The sequence below is a fragment of the Erithacus rubecula genome (assembly GCF_903797595.1).
Source record: "Erithacus rubecula genome assembly, chromosome: 3".
NCBI classification, from domain to species: domain Eukaryota; kingdom Metazoa; phylum Chordata; class Aves; order Passeriformes; family Muscicapidae; genus Erithacus; species Erithacus rubecula.
In genome coordinates, this window is record NC_136689.1 from 78,994,982 (window position 1) to 79,010,796 (window position 15,815).

The following is a 15,815-nucleotide window of genomic DNA, read 5'->3' on the forward strand; positions in this document are numbered from 1 at the left end:
TTCACCAAGCTCGGAAAGAATTTTCTTCAGGGGAAAGTGGAAAAAACTTTTTTATTAACAAAATACAAAAGAAACACTTCCCAGCACAGACCCAGATTGAGATGAACTTGGAAGATCTTCGCCGGGAAGGGCAGCAGAGCTTCTTTGGCAGACTTCCAGAGGTGGTCTCCGAAGTTTAGATCCGTGTCTTCTGGAGCCGGTGCAAACCTTAGGGATGGGGGGGGGAAGGGAGAGGGGCAGTTTAGGCAGCCGGGGGGGGAAAAGCAGCTGAAGCAGCGGAGGGAAGGGGGGCAGGGGGGCAGCAAAAGCAGCGGCAAGCAGCAGCAGCAGAAGCAGCAGCAGGAGCAGCGGCAAAAAGCCCCAAAAGCCGAAAAACACCCGGCTAGATAAAACAGCCCGGGGGAGGGGCCGGCAGCTCCATGGTGAGGGGTAGGGAGAGGAGCTAGTCAAAACATAACCCATAACAACTGCATTACATAAAGTCAATGAAATTAATCAGGGCCTTAAAACCACTTCTAGTAATTAACATATACAATGTATGCTCTGTGGAAAAACTACATGACACTGAGAAGGATCATATAAATCAGACCAGTGCAATCACTCTTTCAAACTAATACAATTCCCAAAACAGTGCGTAAGATCTCTGTTAGAAGCTTAAATAATTTCACAAGTTTCTATAGCCAATGAATGCTTTCTAGCACACGATAAAAGACCATCCATTAGCCTCATGGTGTTTGAAATTTCAATGTACCAAGATTTATTACAATAATTAGTTGAAACTACTCAAAAATTGGATCATCTTAGCCAGATATCATCTGTTGTTAGTGATCTCTTGAGTTGAATTGAGTAAAATATTATTAAGCATTGTACAAAATGCAGGGCTTAAGTTTCTAGCAAACACACAGAATACATATAAGTATTTTGATACAGAATATTATACAATTACATGCAGTTTAGTCAATAAAACATAGAATTAAACATATGAAAAGGCAAACTACTTAGATTCCTTCAAAAGAACACAATGTAGTATTTTTTCCTCTTTAAATTTTAGCCTCTCAAGTCTTAATGTAGCTCTAGTCATCTACCTGGAGAAAAAATTACAAAGAATATCAATATTCATTTAAATTTTCAATGTAGTCATACATTGAAATACATAGTCTAATACTATGATAATACAGAACAAAAGCATTGCACAAAAAATTCTCAGAAAATGCACACTTCAGGAAGTTCCCTGTAACTCAACATGAAATATTTAACTATGCTCAGTTGTTGTTATATTATCCCTGGGTCTTCATTATGATACAAAAGCAGAGGAAGCCCAAAGAAGCAAAGGTATTTTCTACAGGTTTACCATGCATAAAAGCAGAATAACATGCAAACCTAAGAAGGAATTTGTAATTACAGTTGCTAATTTTCTGGAAAGTTAAAAAATATAATTAAGTTTCATTCTTTAAAGAGAAATCCCAATAGAGCACTCAAAATTCGAAGTATCACAGTGAAGCAATGTATTTTATTACACTATTTTCCTATAAGGCTCTATTCCATGAGCTGGAGGCATAGATTGCTTTTGCAGCAGCCATTGAAAGCAATTCAATTATATATTTGCAGCAGTATTTACCAGCCAACTCCCTGGTGCTCAGCAGAGTCCTATTAGAAGCACAACCGCTTCCTTTCAAAGGGTATCAGAGAGGTGTGGAGTTTGATTGCTGCCTACTCTCTCTTTCAGCAATACCAAAGTGTTTAAACTGAGATGCGAGAGTGGCTGAAGTGACAAAGCCCTTGTGCTATAGAGCAATTCAGATATTCTTATTTTAATTTTAGAATAACTCTAGAAGTAGGATATGCTTCCTCTCTAAAGCACAAAGGAGGGTAAAAAGGCTTTTAAAGATTATGCTCAACTCTGCAAACAGAGAACTTCTCTGTGGGAAACTATTTCTCTGATATTTATGAGAAGTATGCAGACTCCATAGTCAGCTTGCCCCTTGCCTGTGTTTAATGTTTAATGGTAATTTAAGATATCATATTATCACATCTGTATTACATTCTCATTAAATACCTTGACTTAAGCTTCTCACTTCATATTACCAATCTTCCACAAAAGATTTGTGCTTGATTTAATATTTCCCCTATTAAAAAATTGCATCCTTTCACTTTATCATTCCACTGAGGCTGCTTCTTCAGCATCTTGACTGTTTTTATCATTTTCCTCCATATTCATTTTCAGATTTTGCTGAGGTACAGCTGAGAATGTGGCAGATGCCATTCATAACAACCATGAACAGCAGGAGGCTGATACCCTCTGGCTGTTCACAATTCACAACAGCTTTGGCCCTTACCTAGGTATTCTACACAGCAAAATCATCAATCACTCACTATTTAGTATCACCTCTCTTTGGGTCTGTATTGCTGATCTCCTTTTCTTCTCCTCTGACTTTGATCCAGTCCAGCTTTAGATACTAAATGAGATTTATAGCAGCATAGATGTTATAAACAAGGCAAACCCTGCCTTTTGTTTCTTATAGTGTTGAATCTTACCACAAGGCCTTCTTGCAGACATCAGTATTTGTATACAAATATAGGAATTTCCACTACTAGGTAATAAACAAAAAGTCAATTTCTTATGGATCAAAAGCCTTGTTTTTCAGCCAGCTCTGCTAACAAAAGCAATTGAAGTGGAAAAGATTTTTGCTAGCAAAAAATAATTATTTGAGAGATTTATCAGAAGGGTTCACTCCTTATAGAAATGTGGAATGCACAGGAACATTCAACTACACATGAATTGGGTGTCTTTGCATCAATGATTCATAAGCTCATTTTGTTCCCTGTGAACAGCTGAGTAAAAGTGAGTTTTGTGTTTAGGGTTGGAAGATACATAAAAACCCAGTGAATTCTGAAATCTAAACCCAGCCTTTACTCTCCACCTTTTGTTCTTCCACCTAGTTTATTTTAGGTAAAACTCATTAGTGTCTATTTGGCACCAATTAAAGTGCAAAACATTACAAAGCATAAAGCAATTGCCACAACAGTTGACCGACTACTTCATTTTACTGCATAGCTTGTGGTAAGCTATGCTCTGTCTTAAGGTAAAGATGTGCAAAGATCTCCTCTCATGGGTTCTATTCTAATAGGAAAGGGTCAATATTAAAAGCTTTCTATGAGAATGTTAGCCTATGAAATGTTTCTATTTTTTTCTATGAAATGTTTCACATCTATTAAAATGAAATCACAGTAGCTGGACCTCACTCCAAACCTCAGAACGTTTTACATAATTTAGAAACTAAGGACTCACACTTCCTCTGCTGAAGAAACAAAAATTAATCTTTCTGCAGGATTTGGAAATTATGTAGCAGAAGGAGCAAATGGCAGCATTTAATGTTCTTATTCCCCAATGGGATGGGTGTAGAATGGGAAGAATGAAAGTGACAGAACTTGTACATTGATATAAAGGCAGTTTAAAAGGAAAAGCAAAAGCCACACATACAAGCAAAGCAAAACAAATAATACATCCATCATTTTCCATGGGCAGGCAGGTGTTCAGCCACCCCAGGATTCCATCACATGTAACTCTGATTTGAGAAGACAAGCACCAACACTCCAAATGTCTCCCTCTTCTTTTTTTGTAGTCTAGTTTTATATGCTAAGCATGAAGTCATATCATGTGGAATGTCCCCTTGGTCAACCACTGTCAGCTGTCCCACTGTGGCCAGCTAAATTCAGGATATTATTTAAAAAAAAACCAACAAAAATACTCCTAAGAGGCTTTAGGGTAATCATGAACTTACCGGGTTTTCTAAGATGTCTATGATGGCTTTTTGCTATTTTCTGTCAGCAATGGGATAATAAGCCACATGTTGCAATGTATTTGCATAAAAAAACAAAAGTATTTTTAAGCAGCCCTTGTGCACACCGTCATTTGATTTGCATCTACGTCAGTATGGCTGGAAGAGATGGTGAGAGCTTCTGTCAAAAAATATATCAGGTTCAAAATTATCATCTGGTTATGAAAAAATTATATAGAATTTTGCATATATGTATATGTGTATATACAATATGTGTACATAATGTGCTGCTCTGTGATGCTCTTATGAGAATTCTTCCCTAATCCTTGGAAAGACTCTTTGTTCAAAGCAAAATTCAAGCTCTGAGTATTCCTAGTGTTTTATATGGCAACAAAACTGTCTGCTTAAATGAAACATGAGGAAACCTTCACAGCAGGAGATTGCTGTGAAACACTGATGTATTCATCTGACATTTTCAGATATGTTGCCTGGGGTTACAACCAACTACTTCCCACACGGTTTTATTGAGTAGTTTGTTCCTGTGTGACAAAACAGAGATAACATTCAAAATGCACAAAATTATATTTCTATTATTTTCTGCTTTTAAGTATTAATGTAAGAACAAGACTCACAATGATGCTGCAAATCAATAGAAAATTCATAAAAGTCTTTAATATCAGTTGTTTACCCATAAAACTGTCGAAAATTAAGATGAATAAGGAAGGAGGAAGAGCTTGACTTCTCTTAAAACAATGTGGGGAATAAGCATATCATATTTCCTCCTGTATCTACAGCATTTAGCCTTTTATTTTGTATGCAAAGAAGTAAAGCCATTTAATTTATAAGCATTCAAAGTCCACTGATACCATTTTTGATACTGTGCTGGAATGTCCTGGAGACTTGGAGCCACAATTGTGATGCCTATTTTCAAACATATTTGATGTGAGTCTTCTATTTTTAGTGGCCTGCAGTTTGCTCCATCTTTAGTCAGTGTTTTGAATCAATGTCAGTGTCAAGGAAATTTTAATCTTCATGTATTTATATAAGATTAGGTGTAAACTAATACGTAGGTGGAAGGTCACAGAGGCTTCCTTGGCCCAAAACATAGAGTGTCTAATAAGAACACATTACTCAGGTTCTTCTAAGTTTTGTTTGTCTTTGCCAGCTGCTTTTCATTTGTTTTTCAGTGTTTTCATATGAAAAAACTAAGTGTTTTTAAAAATTTCAAGGAACAAAACAAGAATCTGAACTTCTAGTTATTCTTCCTAATTATTCTATTCTAGTTCCATTGTATTCTATTCTAGTTCTAGTTCTATTCTCTTCTTTCTAGTTGTTCTATTCACCACCCATTCTGATAAGCATATCACAAGAAACGTTTTCTTTAGAGGTGGAAATGTGTCCAAACAATCCAATATCCATTTCTTCATTTCTAAAAATATTAAAATAAAATTTAATATTGACTCATGAGGGCTAAAATATTTCCAATTTGTAAAAATTATGACAATGTTGCGTAATATTGTAAGAAGCCAAAAACAATTAATACTGTTGCAACACAAATTACTTGAAGAAGTGATGTTTGCCTCACTCAGATGGGTGAAAAAAAAAAAGACAACATATAGTTTATAAATAAGATTTACATGAATACAGAAGGAATCTAAAATTCCACTTGAAAAATATTAAATATATCCTGGAAATTTTAATTTGTGTTGCTAAAAAGTGTTCTATTAGCAGCTGTGCACACATAAATAAACATTCAAATGCATCAGTGGCAGACTGAAAGATAGCCAGCAGCTCCTAATAGATGGAAAAGAAACCAAGACTGTCTCTGTATCTCTGAAAACTGAGTGTTTTGATAAAACTGAGACACTTCGATAGAACAGAATTGTTGAATACAAAAAAATTGTATATGTGGTTTGAATTCCAGAGTATCTCATGGGTTAGCATCTCCAGTAAGAGCAAATTGGGCATCTTTGCCCAGTATTTGTATTGGTATTTATCGTATGTGAGGTTTCCTCTGGTGAGAGATAAAGAAGCATTGCTCTGCTTGCCTCTGAAACACACACTGTGAGCACGAGAGGTGTGCTGTGGGGTGGCACAAAATGGCACTGAAACCACTGATCTCTTCTCTGAGGATGGTCAGGCACTGGAATAGGCTGCCCAGGGAAGTGGTGCAATCACCTTCCCTGCAAGTGTTCAAAAGCCCCGAGGATGTGACAGCAGGGAATATGGCTTAGCAGTGAACAGAGTGGTGATGGGTTAACAGCTGGACTCAGTGATCTCAGAGGTCTTTTCCAACCTCTGTGACTCTCCAATCCTACATGCTCAAGACTAATCTATTCACCAATGGACAGGGAATGACAGGGCATTTTCTGCATAGGTAATAAAACCTCCTTTTGGGAATGTTAAGGGAGTCAGTTTCTTAGAAGTAAGTAGAAGCTGGTATTGCTGAGTCCAGCTATGCCTGAGATTGCTCACAACTCTATTCCAACAAAAATTACCTCCTGACCCTGGACCTGTGAGTCAATTCATATTCATTGTGGAATAGCTGTCTTGTGGAACTTTATGGATTGCACACCTCAAGGTGACAGACCAGATGTCTGTGGGAGGAGTGAACTCTGAGCTCTCTGTTGATACCACTTTCTTCTCATCCTCTGATGGAATGAATCCGTGACTCGGCTGCCACTGAACTCAGCTGACTAATTTTGGGCAGCAATCTAGTATGGTGGAGAAGAGGCAAGCTTGGTGCAAAGAAATACAAAGAAATTCTGAGGGGGTTGTAATTCTTGTCTAGATTGTCTTTATTTCCTACATGTATTTGTATTCACTTCAGTGAACAGCATTGCCAGTCTCCTCTGGAAAGGGGAAGGAAGGGCAGGTGCAAAGTACCCATGACAAATCTGAGTCTGCTCATCTGCAGGAGTCTCAGAGAGGTGTGGTGTGACCACCACTGTTTAGTGAGATATCGTCAGCTGAATCAGACCCAGCAATGAATGCTGTTTGAATGTGAGACACACAGTGCCCCTCCCAGATACACACTACTCCTGTTGCACAGTTAGAGTTTTAATTCATGCATGGAAAGGCAGAGGGAAAGTTTCAGATCTTACACAGAACATTTCTAAGACTGCAAATCCTCAGAACAGATCCTTGTCCTTGCAAAAAAGGAGGGGTGAAGCACCAGCTGTTTCCCTACTCTATTTAATACATATGTTCTCTTCTTTTATCATATCTGATATGATGCATTCATTCTTTATTCCCTGCTTGCACTAATCAATCATCTTGTGTCGGAGGATTTGCCCATATCATCACTGTTCCAGCCTTCTGTATCACTTAGTTTCTTCTCAAAAATGTATAACCCAAACAATTTCAAACAGCTCACACTTGTTATGGCTACGTGTGTGGAGTCTCTTGACAAAACAGCCTGCACTGTTTTAATCACCCACCATGAGTCTTCAGGAAACTTGAACTGCACTGCAGGTTTTGCCTGCCCTTCACTTGGTCGGTGTTTTGTTGCCTGGCTAAAGTAAAGTCAGAGTCCACATGCAACTTTGAGAACACACAGAGGATTTTACCTTTGAAGGAAAAGGATGTTTGGACTAACTGCAACCATGCTGATATTGTGCCATAGTTGGCTTTGCCTCTGCAGCATAGTGATGAACAATACATTCTATAGGGAGCAAATTAACCAACAGACAAATTTCTAGTCTTTTTTTTTTTTTTTGTTAAAAACTAGGTATTTTTATGTCAATGTCAAAGTTAGTGTGCCTGCAAGGATCAAAGCTTTAATCATGCTGTGCTGAAAGACTAGCCTGCTTCTGCTCTGGGTACCAATATTTAATACTGTGTATTTTTGTCTTCCCCTTATCTGCAGTGCTGCTGGTTTGCTGGTTTTGATACTACCAGTTTTCTTTAAACTGTAGAATTTTAACTGGAAAAGCCATGTATCTATCTCTGCAGGTCTCTATACATAGATACATAGAACTCAGCTGCAGCTAAAACAATAAAATAAAATACTGTAAGAACACTATGAAGGGAATGCATCAATAACTCAAATAAAACCTTATATGAATCAGTTTAGGAAATAAAAATCCCACTTATTTTAAAATGTATAAAATTATTCAAAAGCACCAAATAATTATTCCATGTGTTCTTGCTGTGACTGAGTGTCTTTTGCTGGTTTTTATTTTTTTTTTTTTTTCATTAGAGAAACTTCCTTTACCTAAATGTTATTAAAAACAGTGGATAGCATTTGGGGGTTTTCTGGTGGCTTTTTTCATTTCTTTAAATTTAATTATAAAACATGTTCTTCTAAGAAGAGAAAGGACCAGGGCAGGGAAATCTCTGGAAGAAGGAGAGTAAGATTGCTTGATCCCCCTGGAATAACCAGGGATTCTTAAGAAGAAAGGTGGACACTTCAAAGTCTGGGGGGGAGGCTTCCTTGGTGAGCAGGGACTGAAGAGAAGAGGATGAATAGGAGCAAGCACACCTAGGAGATGAGTAGCACTGAAAAGGAGCACACAAAAATATGTTTTTTCCAGCAAGACACTGAGTTAACAGAACAAAATGCAAGAGCAATGGCACATCGTCTAAAGGTACTGGAGTAGGAGGATATTAATTTATCAAACCTGCTTTTCTGTCCTTAGTAATTCTGAGTTCTAAAAGTTAAATGATCTGGTTTACATTCTGTTCATATGGATTTGGATTTAAAGTTTCTTGAGTTATAGAGAGACCTTGGGCTCACTGTTAGCAAAAAAGTGTAGTTCAGTCCACCTCATAACTCTAGTTGGTTTATATTCCTGTGGCAGAGATCAGAGTTGTTTATTAAATAATGTTTTAAACAGTGTGTGTATTTACATGTTTTGTTTACATTACTAGAAATAATTTGGAAATGTGAAGACTTAAGGACAAAAATTGGTTGAATAACATAAATTACTGTCTTTGTGGCTTTACAACTTGAGAATTATCAGCTTTTCACCACATATTTCTTATCTATCCTTTACTATAGAAATAATGGTCTTGACCTCCTTCTAGGAAGCACTTGAAATTCAGTGGATGTAACATGTAAGGGTAAGGAATTTTTAGTTACTGCTACTGTTAATACACCCTTAGCAGTACCTTGATACCAGAGATATTAAGTGAGCAGCTGTTTCAAGTGATAAACACACTGGTCTATGTTTGATAAAAGAGTTTAACAAAGAGAATGTCCCTTTCTCTCTACAAATACACAAGTATTTTATTGGTGGGCATTATAATATAAAGTCCTTTATTTCCTCATGTCCAGAATTAAAATTTCCCCTCACATTTATTATTTTCTATTTATTTCATTTCTATTTCCCTCCCTTCTCTTTACCTCTTTCTAAGATCTTTAAGCAGGTCTGGCATTTAAAGAAGGCAAATTCTCAGACTGATTTAAACTACATGAAATTAAATGGTAAGATTGAATATTTTTTGCAAATTCACGAGATGTCCAAAACACAATCAGAATTTCAACATTTGTATAAAAATAATTTAAAAAATTATTTTTAAGTGCAAGGTTTTGGATTTTTTTGCAATGATTAATTAATTTTTTCCGACTTGCTGACCACTTTAGAATTCATCACAGAACAGTTAAATAATATGGCTCATCTTTTCTTTTTCCCCCCACAAGACATTCCTTAGCACAGTTTTCAGGGTATTTAAATATATTCAATTTTGGCAAATAAATGCTCTTAGTTTTGTTTATTTTCTAAATAAATATTTTTTTCACAAAATCACAGAAGGAGTGGGCAAGTTTAGAAGGGACCTATTCTTTCCTATCTTCCTCAATAATGCGTCAGGGATGCCTAAGATATAGTCATGATCTAGGTGGTCAATCTAATGAGAAGATATCCATTAGATTGCTTGTTCACAGGTGCTGTGAATTGTGAGAGTCCACAGTGTGCTTTTATTTACATAACAGTATGTAACTTATGAACACCTCCTTTAAAAGAAACAACATTTTATGATTCTGACCAATCAAGTTTTAGATGTAGTCAATTTACCTTTTCCAGCTAAAAATGTTTCCTAGGCTATTTACATTAAATTAGGGGTTCTGATCAAAATCACAGTACAAAGTCTTTGAAGAGCAGTTAACAGAAGGAATAAATGATAACTTTTTCTCCTTATATTAGGATCAGAAAACTTAGTTGCAAGTTGCTTGGACCAATTGGAGAACAACATGGGAAAGGAGGCTCTGAAAACATCAGGTTCTTGCACAGGCACTAAATCAGTTTTCTGAGTTTATTATGACAGAATCTGGGAAAATGCCCATGCTTGGTCCCTTTTTTCTGAGTGAATAATCAGATCATTTGCTGAAATTGAAAAGAGAATAAAGAGGGTAAGAAACAAATTTATAAAATGCACAATAAAAAAATTACCAGAGCCAAATGGCATTTATCCAAGAGTTATAAAAAATGAATAGAGCCAACTGTAGAACTATAAAGATTGGCATAGTGTCTCTTGCTTGAAATTGTCTTGGTCTCACACCAGCTTCTGAAGAGGCTTCCAGTGCAGCTCTGGAAACAATAGATCTGTAAACCTGATGTCTCTAAGGACCCAAGAGCAGGAAATTTAATAAAGCAGAAAAATGGTGAGCACTGCTAAATATTATCCAGTTAACAAAAGCCAGCACAGCTTTTTGAAAAAGCGAGGCAGGACTAGAACTGCTGTTCTTTGAATTGCTAAACAAACAGGAGGATAAATGAGTCAAAATGGGTTTCTGAAAGACTTCTGATAAAGCACCTCACCTACAAGCTTTTAAGGAAATTAGGCAGTCATGAAATAGAATGGAAGGTCCTTGTTTGGATAAATAACTTCTTAAAATAAGGAAAGCAAATAGAAATACAAAACAGATCATCCTTACTGTGAAGAAAAGCAATTGGAGAATTTCTGCAGGATTTTTTTTACTGGCTGGGTACTGAAGTTCTGCTTGTCTCTCATATGACATCATATCTGTATGGCCATTTGTTGTTGCTGTATAATTCCTTTTCTTTTAAATCCCTCTGCATGCAGACTTTGGCTGATTCTTTCTTTCAAGTGTCCTCTGTTGATTGAAAATCAATCTTTATCTTTTAGTCATGGAGAAATCTTTAACTTGATTCTTATTCTGAACCTTTTTTTTTTTTCCCCACCTATTATTCCTTCTTTTTGTCCATTTGTGTTTTAGAAAGTTCAGGATAATTCCCTATAGAAACATACTGGGTGTTTCCAGTGCTTTCCACAGCCTTCACAATGACATACAAGGAGACAGCGCTGATTAGCACTGGTTCAATTGTTGTCAAAGCATTGGCAGCCTCAACACCACTTCAGTTTCCAGTTCCAAATGTTTACATCTTGGGATCATTAGATATGCTCGTTGGCATTTAGTGATTTACCCAGAGGATTTGGGGATTCTCCCTGGTGACATGGCAAAGAACCAAGACTGATTCTTTTCTGTGTTCTCTGTTCTCATCTGGCACAAATACCTTTATCCACCAAACTGTGGAATACTCCCTATGCCTAACTAGTGGTGAAAAAATCCCATTGTATTTCATGTTCCTTTCACAGGTGCTTTGAAATTTATTACTTAAAAACAAAAACAAAAAAATCCTAAAAAAAACCGAGATTATTTTTCTTCTTTGGAATTAGATGCCTGGCTGCTCTGCATATTGACAGCAGAAAGAAATCCTTGGTTATAGAAATAATTTGAAAATAATTATAGAAACATTAAAATCTGAACTTTTTCTGATGTCAGGAATTGACTATGATGTCTAGCAATCTATACAGAGAAGGTAATTTCTAGATAAGGCTGTATAAACATTAGCAATTGCTGCTGAAAATATTTCAATGAGAAAAAGTTTGCTAAATTGAAATTATAGGCTTTTAAAAATTATACACTAATCTGAAATATGGTGCTGAAATATTGATATTCAATATGGAACAGACATTTTAAATGGGACCTCTGAGGCTTTACTTTTTTTAACAAAACAACACTGATAGAAAAGTGATGTTAACAATTGATTTTAAAACTAAGGAAAATAACTGATTATTTCTAACACATTAAAATAAAGATAGTTTCTGACACAGGAAATGGAGGGGGGCTTTATGATAGTGTGGTTTAATGGAGTTTTTTAGTACCTTATTTTTAGATTCATATGATTCATCTGGTTTTGCCTGAAAACCACTTAAAATTACTGCAGGGGGAAAGGTATTTGCACAAGAGCAAGCAGAATTTGAATTTATTTTATTTCAGAAATGAAAATAGTTCATTTTATAAAACAATGATGGAACTGCAGCACAGGATGAAAGGCAAGCACTGCTTGCTTCATGGATGTAGGTACAGGAAGCATCTCATTAACAACCTCATCTTTAATTTATTTATGTTTCATCTATATTTACATTGTATTAGCCTTCAATCACTATGTTATTTAACCCTGTCCAAAATCTCAAGTATCAAACCAGATAATCTTCTCCCAGATCTCCTCTGCTATGAATCACTGTTTTTCCCTTTCTTCTGAAACTCAGCTGTTGTACTAAACCACAAGGAAAATATTCTACAGTCCCTCCAACCCAGCCTTTCACAAACCTCTTTAATTAGTCAAATACAAGTGCTATGTCAAAAGTAAATCCCAGTTTTCCTATCTTCAGTATCAAAGCTTTACATTATAATTTTATAAAGCCTGTCTCTTTTCTATGACCATCTCTATGAGCAGCAAACTAAGATAAAACCAATGCAAACAAACATGAAACAGTTGCCTGAGGAATTAGAAACTTTTTAGGTTGTAAGCACTTCAAATCATGTTACTAGACTATATATGAAATTTCAAGGACACATTGTATGATGTGTCTGAGTGTTAACGTGCACCTGGGAAGTCTTTTCAGCATCTTGGCAAAAATCATCACTCTCAATACATAAAGTGGGGGGAAGAGGGTAAAGGGGGTGGGGGATATTTGAAGTGAGGATGTTTGTGTTCCTAAGTAACCATTGCACATGATAAAAGCAAGCTGTCTTGGGGGTAGCTGAATCCCTGCTGCCCATGGGAAGTGGGGACTGAAGTTCTAGTGGAGCTTTGCTTGAGCGTGCATCTTTTCCTTTCCCTGTCAAACTGTCTTTATCTCAAAACACAAGTTTTCTTACTTGTACTTGTCTGATTCTCCCCCACCCCAGCAGAGGGTAGTGAGTGTCCAGCTCTGTGGAGCTTAGTTGCCAGCTGGGGTTGAACCATGACACCTATTTTTTAAAACATACATGAATAGTCATAAATCTTCATATACATTCAACAAACAACATAAGTCTACTTGGAGAGTATTTGCAGGTGGTTGACCTTTGAAAAATTTTAGTGCCCATCTTTGAACACACAGAAGCACATGGCAATGTCTCTTTACTCTATTCAACATTTTCTCCAGAGAATATCTGAAATTTAAGATTCATTTAAAATATCTAAAACAATATTGATGTGTGACTGGGAAACAGGCTCTTTTAAAGAAGTTACATAAAGTTAAGTACTTTAAGTACTGCTGTCTGTAATTTCAATGTGATGTGTCCAAGGAGTCTCATGTGTTAAGCACAGTACCACAATAGCTTATAGAAACCACATGTGAAAGGCAATATACAAACACAGCAGAAGTGAATACACTCAGAAATTCAGGAAGATATTACTGTCAGATTTTATAATGTTCTCAAACCTGTGTTGCTAATGTCAGGTGCCATTGAAAAAGTAAAATGTCTCCATTCAGTATAAAAGAAAATTGGAGCAAAGTGGTATATGAACTCTATCCTGACATTCTTTCTGTGAGAGATCTTGCTTAGTTCTCCAAACTTCATATATGGCTTTACTGTTACTAATATGTACAGAGAAATGAAACCAGTGAATGCTTGCTTGTTTATTTGTTTTACTGGAAGGTAAGATACTTTTCCTACTGCATTAAATTTCCACCAAGGTAGTAGCATATCTTTTATTTAAAGGAGATGTAATGCACATTTAGCAACACTTTTCTGTCACTATGGTGCTGGGATATGAATAAACTGGGTTATTATTAGCAATAAATTTAATTTACAGAAGTATAGTTATGGGCAAGTAAATGTAAAATTGAGAAGACCCTAGATGAGAGGATCATAGCATAATTTAAATTGAAAAGGGCCTCTGGAGCCATCTGGCCTAACTCCCAGATTGCAACAAGCCTAAATTCAAAGTCAGATCAGGTGGCTCAGGGCCTGTATTTCTCACCTTTAGGGATCAATTTAAACTGCTGTAATGTATGATTACTCCTGGTACTAAAATGTACTGGTACTGAAACTGTGGATGGGAGGACAGGTAGCCCCATATAAAGAATGACAAAAGGGCCCAAAAGACATATAACTTAAACCAGCACAGTAATCTGAGTAAATAATCCAGGTGAACTGATGCAGGCAACTCAAGCAGTGCCAAGACTGTCATCATCAGTAAGTGATAATCTGTGTGTCAGATTTTTATTTCTGAACCCTGCATAAAAAAGTTTAGCACTATCAGTTTTTAGTCTTGGCCCGAAGCAGATTGATGGATATTTTTCCTTGGAAAGGTATTACAGAGAGCAAGGTCTGTCAGTTACAGTCTAGAGCAGAAAAAAAGGGGTTGGCATTGCAAGCAGTGTAGTGAAAAAAGGAAGCAAGCCTGATAATGCAATGACAAAGTCTGATTGTGGCTTCATGGGGTTCTCCAAATTAGCACTTATTTAGCTATATCACATTCTAACTGCAGTGGAAATAACTTGTGGACTAAAGGTGTTGTATTGGACCTTCAGATATCCTAGCACAATATGAAAGCTATTAATTTAATGCTCTACAGTTAAGTATTTGAAAATGTGAAATAAATTATTCTTTTACAATCAACTGGGGCTATGTGTATCTCAGTCTTGTGGGACTGACAACAAATGTGAACGTTGTTCACTGATGTAAATTTAATAACTTCAAAGTCATTACACTGTGATATATTTTGCTGCAACAATTAATTGGCTGAGCTCAAGAGGTTTGGTGTAATTTATTATTGATTATTTTATACATATAACTTAATTTTCCTCTTGGATCTAGTAGTATAGTTTCACAATGAGTCTAATTTAAAACTATAAGTCTAAAATACCATTTATGCTTTAAGAAAGCTCTGAGGAATGGGCAAAAAATACTTGTAATTTTCTTTTCCTGAAATACAAGGCATGCACTAAAATTAAAATTAACTTTAAATTCAGATCATCTACTGCTGAATTGTTGCTTTTTATGCATTGATTCCTCTATTCTACAGAAAAAATATTTCTAAGTTTGCATTAGTTTGCCCAAAAATAGTTATTTTATACAACCTAACTGTAAGGTAATCAACATTGTATTTAAAGAGCACTTCAAGAAATTAACTGGTAAGAGTCAGCAACTTTATGGATTTGCAATACCATGGCTTTAGTCCTCACACCTTGATGAAAAATTCGACTTCATCGTGCAAGCAACATAATGAATTTCAAGAGTATTACTAGTGAATAAATGAAGATGCTTAAGAAGGACATGGACCTGGTAGAGGGAGTCCAGGATGACCAGAGGCTGGAGCACCTCTGCTGTGAGCCCAGGCTGAGACAGCTGGGGAGGGCTCCAGGCATACACATAGCACCTTCCAGTACCAAAGGGGACCCACAAGAAAGCTGGAGAGGGATTTTCCACAAGGACATGAAGTCATAGGACAAAGGAGAACAGTTTAAAAATGAAAGAAGGTGAATTTAGATTAGATATTTGAAAGAAATTCTTTGTTCTGCTCTTCCAAAACAATACTCTTTTAAAAATTTTCTGTGAACTTGGCTGAAAGTTCTGATAGAAGTTACTAAAAGACTGGGACATGACAGGAGAATTTTTTTATCAAATTTACTGTTTGTCAAGGAGAAGAGAAAGTCCAGACAGAAAAATGTATGGGTCCATTCAATTCCAAAATCCAAAGTAAAAATAGTAGCAGCATAAGCAAACTCAGTTCTGAAATATTTTTTTTGTTTTCTCTTGCAACAGGAAATTAATTCAATTAGTTGGAATAGACC